The sequence below is a fragment of the Coptis chinensis genome, chromosome 4, assembly GCF_015680905.1.
Source record: "Coptis chinensis isolate HL-2020 chromosome 4, ASM1568090v1, whole genome shotgun sequence".
In the NCBI taxonomy this organism is placed as follows: domain Eukaryota; kingdom Viridiplantae; phylum Streptophyta; class Magnoliopsida; order Ranunculales; family Ranunculaceae; genus Coptis; species Coptis chinensis.
In genome coordinates this window covers 77,662,197-77,669,013 of record NC_141459.1, presented here as the reverse complement: position 1 = coordinate 77,669,013, position 6,817 = coordinate 77,662,197, and the positions used below count along the sequence as shown (strand labels likewise).

The 6,817-nt window shown below is 36.8% G+C and overlaps 1 long non-coding RNA gene across 1 annotated transcript; it reads right to left on the bottom strand.

Moving 5' to 3' along the window:
- Positions 1–813: 813 nt before the first annotated feature.
- On the bottom strand, positions 814–1,530 carry LOC147504907 (uncharacterized). The gene is made up of 2 exons (XR_015220487.1): positions 1,369–1,530; positions 814–1,072 (listed from the first exon to the last, which is right to left on the bottom strand). It is a non-coding gene; the product is annotated as an uncharacterized LOC147504907 (long non-coding RNA).
- Between the last annotated feature and the right edge of the window lie 5,287 nt (positions 1,531–6,817).

The following is a 6,817-nucleotide window of genomic DNA, read 5'->3' as shown; positions in this document are numbered from 1 at the left end:
TTTATTAGGAGGATCTTAATTAATACGGGATTACTATTGGAGAGAATGATTATTGATTAGTACATGGCCGAATTCACGAATTAATCTGTTAGAGCATTCCCAATCACAGTCACTATAGAGGGAAATTGACAATTTTCACCGTTTTTTGGGAAAAAATCCTTGCCTAATGCTAGGGTGACAAAGTCGGTCAGTTGTGACTAAGTGAAAACGAGAGTAGCCGTTGCTACCGAGAAAATAGTTGAGTTGTGAATTTTGGACAGGATGTTTTATTCCGTCTCGTGTGTGTCTTTTTTTTTTTTTTTTTTTTTTTTTTTTTTTTTTTCCAGACGTAATGTTTTATTCCGTCTCGCATATTTTTTTGGTTTTTTTTTTAAACTTCAGACGGGATGTTTCATTCCGTCTAGCGCGTTTTTTCGATTTTTACATTTAGACGGAATCAAACATTCCATCCGAGATTCAAACTCACCTTTGCATTGGACAACCTCATCTTGCTTTTCACCAAAACGGTAGGAAACAAGAGAAATTGAGTCTACGTGGAGGTGAAAAACTCTCGCTTGCATTGGGAATGCTGTTGTCATTGGAAAATTTAACCTTTTATTTTAAATATTTGCCGATTTAAAGGATAGATTATTCGACCGGAATTGCTAACTATGACAACTAGTGATGATTTAAGAATCATAACGAATTAACTTGTTATGTCCTTCAGCGGTTTAACCTGACATATGCACAAAAAAATAATATGTTCCTTCTCAAAATCCCGTCGAGTGTGCTAAGGCGCCGGCGTTTACCAGCTTATGCTGAAAACAAAATAACTGAGATACCAAGGCAGTGCGACCCTTATATAAATTATTGATTATGGATTTTCTCCAATATTCTAAAATGATATCAAGCTCAGTACATAGGGAAAGCTTTGAGAAATTCTCTTATGAGGGTTGCTACTAAGAACGGCAACAACAATACTGATATAGCGGTGGTTCACATCGGCCTCTCTGGTAACCCGCAACAGTTGTGCAAAAGTGGTTGCAATCTGGAAAATCTTCGCATTTTCCTTCGCAAGATATGGCTGCATTTCCTGTTAATAATTCACAGTCCCCAAGAAAAAAGACATTAGCATTTTCTTAAAGCTGTATATAATCATGCAAGTACTTTCATCAATTGACAAATTTGAAGGCAAATGTAAGGGGGGGATGTGAAATACTCAAATCACACATCACAGTAACATCATCCTCTATTCCCCTGGTAAAGAAGAAAAAGATAAAGCTCGCAACATTTTCACAAGACTATCATTTGCAATAGTTGGGAGGACTATATTCATAAATTTCTGCAATACAGAAAATAAATCAAAATGTGGTAATTTTTTTCTCTTACCACAACAAATAAGGAACGCAACAACCACAGTAACCACAAATAGAGTCTTCAACATTATAGTGACATTTCCTGCAACCATCTTCATCGTCTCTGTAATATACTAATGTCTTACATTCCATCCCTTTCCGGGGACTTATATATAGACTCAGAGTGCACTCAAATAAATCATTAAGTAGGATCACAGTATCTGCAATGCTTTTGCAATTATTTTTGGCAACTTTTAAGATTTTATTCTGTAGATTACGGTTATCTGTATCTCCTGATATATTTTCAAATATTGAGGAAATCTCACTTTCTTCTTTTCTTTTTGATGATTAGAGGAAATCTCATAATCTGTTTTTTTTCGCTACATAGGAGAAAATCTCATAATCAAGTTTCTTGGATCTCTAGAAAGAACTAGCCACGCAGCCCGACCTGTGGTCGGGGCTGCTATTTTTTAAACCTATCAAGTGGGTCTGTTACTTTTAATTGGGCTTTTATGTTATTCAATTTCTATTTAACTTTAACGGCCTTGTCATTTTTTAATTTGGGCTTTAGGCCTTAGTCTAATTTTATTTGTATATTATTACGGTCATTACCAATTGTTATATCTATAAGAGAAGATAGGACGTGTACACATTTTAGAGAAATGTTTTTGAGGGTGTTTTGAGTAAAAAACCTTCAGTTATCTTATCCCCCATTTTTTTATCTCTCTTTAAGGGTGGTTGAACTTTTGGAATTTGGAAATCGATAATAAAAGTTGCAGTAACTTTGAAGAACCACGTGCTGGAGAAGGAATTATTATCAATTCTTCAAATACTGCAGTTGGGCTTAACAGTAATGGCTTGCTCTCCAAAGATGCCACTTCCAAAGTGATAGAGTGGGTTGGGAATACAAGACATAGAAGGAACTCAAGGAAGAAGGTATTTCAGTTTCTCAGCTATCTCGCGTTGCATAGCTATGGAATTTCCTCTAACACACACACACACACACACATTTCCTTTAACTACAATATGCGAGATTGGCTTTTTGCTTGCCAACACTATTGGGGAGAGCCTTTTCCAGTAGCTTTCTTGGATAGTACGATTGAAATTTTCTCGCTTTCCAAAACTGAATTGCCTATTATTTTACCTTAGTTGGATGATTTCACTCTTACTGTAACGGGAGAACCACCATTAGCAAAAGCTATCTCTTGGGTATGTACTAATTATGTGGAACTTGGACCTGGTTCTGAAGCGGGATCAGCTACTATTTTGGCTTTTGGAACTTACTTCGCCGTACAAAGGTTCCGAGCTTTATATTGATATCCATGATGCTCCAAGAGACCACATAATAAATTCTTTGTTTGGTAAGCTTGATACTCTTACATTCGTTCCTGAGATTATAAGTGGTGTGAAAAAGTTTGCCATTGAGAAAATAAAGGCTCCTTTCCTCTGTACGCAGCTTAGATTGCTAGATAGACAGTCAAGAACCACTGGAAGTCTACTTTTCTTGGGTTAGAACAAAAATTGGAGTCTTTAAGGAAAGATGGCAATCTCCCTATTCACATTTTTGTGATGATCGATCTTTCTGAAGCTAATTGGACTGATAGTTACTTGGGGAAATTGTTGAAGGATTCAGATACATACAAATTGCATATCTTGTAAGAGGGGGATGAGCTGGCGGTACAGACTGCAAAGAAGATTGCAAATGCAGAATATGGATTGAGATCTAGTTCTATCTTTAGGAATCTGGACGCTAATAAGAACAAAAAATGTCGTGTAGATATTTTACCCGATATATTTCTGTACTTGGAAGAAGTTGTTTGCAGTTGTGGGAAACGTGGTTTTGTCGGGACTTCTAGGTCGACCATAGCAGAAAGTATAGAGCGATTGAGAAAAAATGGTGTTTGCTTGAATGAAGGTTAGCCTAATCTGCAACACTGATTTTGGGACCATACGTTTAACTGTGTTACTTCCTAAAGTGAATTCAAATTCGAAGTTTACACAAAGGGCTCATCTGTTTTGGGTGACCTCTGAATCTTTCAAGTCGGGAAGCCTTAGCAGTGAAGAATTGGAGGTGGGTCTGCTCAAAGTCCTGATTGACCAAGTGCCCTGTAAGTTTGGTCCTGAACCTCATTTGACTTCTCCAAGTGGATGATCTGTACTTGTATCTACTCAATCGATTGAGTCATTCCCAAGATTCTTCGCATCTTTTCCTGCGAGTGCTTCTTTCAACGCATATGGAATTCCATAGTGTGATAAAGGACAAATTGTTTCTAGGCAAGCCCATGGACACCTGCTGTTCAATAATGGATGCCATGGCTCACTAAGAGTGCATTTGGAAGGTACCGTTCCGCATTTAAACTTTGACATTTGTCTCTTTACCTCAAATACCTATATGCTCAGTTTGTAGTGATTTTAGATTGTTGATTAGTTGCGGTGGTAGGATTGTGAAAAGCTCACTTTTGTTGTTTTATCATTTGGATACATCTTGTAGTTGTAGTTGTGGCTGATTCCATGTTCATGAGTTTGAGAGACACATTCATAATCTTTGCTTTTGAGATTACCACTAAGAAGGCCTATTTAGAAAAAGGAATAAAAAGCTAGGGATTGTAATGAAAAACTTATCTAGAGAGGAAGTGTATCACTTGATGTCACGTGATCTTGCTCCCATGCAACAATATTTCCAGATTTGGAAGAGCTCATTGATGTGCGGATAAAAAGGAGGATCCAATTGCTTAAAAGACAGTTATAGATATGGGATTCTTTGATGTGCTGCAGAAGTCACATTCACTGAGTTTTTTCAGTTAAAATAACTTTCAAGTTTGGTTCTTAAATATATTTATTTCTGTTGAGTTTCATGCATGCTGCTCACAAAAGGGAGAAATTCATTTGACTTCTATTTCTATTCGTTTTTCCATTTCATCTTCATTTTTCTATTTCATCACTATGTGTGCATTTATCACCTTAATCTATGGTGCACTTGTGGGAATTATTGCATTCCTAGATACACTGAAATCCAAAGGGAGCAAACAAAGGGCTTCTGGTGTTTCAGAGTTCTGTGTCAATGCTGATTTGAAGTACATTAGTTTCCATATAAATATTGGAGATGATGAGGATGACAGCATGGTCATCATCCTTCATTTAACGGACATCGACATTCTATAAGTTGAAATGTTAATCTACTTATTGTGCTTTTGGTTTGGTTTTGAAATTTGAAGTGTTTAAGAAAAACTTTGCCTTTCTGCTTTGAATGTGATCCCACTCTTTCTGAAAATGCTAAATCTGAAGGCATAATTCGGCAACGCAAAAGGAAAAAAACTGCAACGTAAGTTCTGCTCTATTTATATACTCTTTGTATATGTACTTGGCAGTTGGTAATTTTTAGTTCTTGGGTTCTCAGTTATACTTGAAATGTATTAAGGGGATTCGTGGAAACAACACTTGAAGAAGATGCTCCCCGGACTTCTTAAGGTATTATAAACATGTTCCAGGTTTCTATGTGATGGGTGGTGGGATGAATTTTTTGTAAAATTTTCGCAGGTTTTAGTTGACAAAGGAATTACTGTTGATGAAATCAAGCTGTATGGAGGGGACATGAATAGTGAGGATGCCTTCAATATATCGTCTGAAGAAAACAACATTGCAGATCTTGAAGCTGTGGTTTCTAAGGTCCAACTAAATGTGGAGATTCAAACTTGAAGGCAATATATTTTCTTTGGAGTTTGAGAAAGGGTTTTAGATTTTTTTTTTTTTTTTTTTTTTTTTTTTTTTTTTGTAGAGAGTGTGGGGTGTTTCACCGGGTTGGGACTTTGTTTTGTATTATTGGGTTTTTAATTACTAAATTACCCACTCGCGAACAATTCGAATTTGGTCAAATTGGCGTGCATTTGGTTTTTTTAATTTTTAGACGTGTGAAAATACCAAAATGGTTTTTTATAAATTACAAAATATACTAATAATAAGGTTAATTTAGTAATCAAACAATTAATTATTTTAAAAGTAGGGACTTTTTAAAAAATATTGCTGATGTGGCTCCCTATGAGCATATTGGGAGAAACGGATATTAATATAGGCAGGATTCCCCACACCCATTTGCATTCTGCACAAGACCTCATGTCCTCATTAGCCCAATCGTTGGAGGCCCATTAGTTTTTTCAGGCATGATTGGTCACTTGGACCGTGTCTATATAACGGACCGCTTAATGGTGATGGATTCAAAGTTTCAAACCGATCACGAGTTCACAATAATCTCATTGGAAAAATCTCACAAATGTTTCAAGTGTATAATCTTGTGTAAAGAGCATAGTTATCAGACCCAGCCCAAATACTGACCCGGCAAAGGAACTGGGTCACTGGGTCACCAGTTCGACCAGTGGGTCAATACTTAAGTTGAAAATATTATATAATTCACTTAGTACATACATTTTCACAACTTCATTAGTGGCCTAGGTGGTCTTAGAGCCATTTCATTTTCCAATAAACCAAGGTTCGAGTCTATACAGGTTCTGTTGTGATTGTTTAATAGTCACCCAAGGTTTGAGTCTTAGTACCAAGAAATTAAAATTTCTAAAGTTAGTTATGGACCGGCGGCTCGAACTAAACCGTCTGGGTTAAAACGGTTTACAAGAAAACCGGACGAGTTAACCAGGTTTGGCCTGGATCAACTGCTTAAACGATATATTATGTGACCCAACCCGGTTTGGTGACCGGGTCAAACTGCAGGGTGATAAGAGCCCAAAACTGTAGTTTTAACCCCTTAACAATCATACTTTTAGACCAATTATGTGAGTAATAATTAAGAGTTAATACCGATTCGCGTGTTTTATGCATTTCGTGCTTCAAAGTCTATTATGTGCAGAAATGTGCCACTTTAGCGAGATAAAGGAGCAAAGGTCGGTTGCTAAGGAGTTCGTGAATAAAGGCCAAGATTCAAGGAGACAAAGCCTTTGTAAAGCCCGATCAAAAGCTGAAAAGTCAACACGCAGGGCGTAAAGAGTGCACAAGTCGCTTAGAACTTCCAAAGGCTGTATCTTTGGACTCAGATCTCGAATTGGGAGTAGCTTATGTAAAACGACCGCTCGAAAAGAGCTTTCCAATGGTCCAAGCCTTGGCCCAATCAGAGGAGCAGAAGTGGACGAAACATCTGTCGAAGCCAACTGCAGCTGAAAGAGCACATTTTGGACTAAAGAAATTGGGTTTTGGGTCCGATTTTCCGCCCAAAACATGGCTCCAAGCCCATGCACGATTTTTGGATCGGAAGTATAAAACAAAAGCTTGACTATTTGTTAATGGCAATTAGGTTAGGTAGCAAAAAGTAGTTAGGTTAGGAAGCTAATGTTAATGGAGTTTAGGGTTAGAAAAAAGTTAGATCTAGATTAGTTAATTACTTAGTTTTCATTCCATTAATTAGTTTCATTCTTTGTTTTAGCTTAGTTATTTAAATCATTGAATATCATTCATTAGATAAATAAAATAGTTGTTATTCA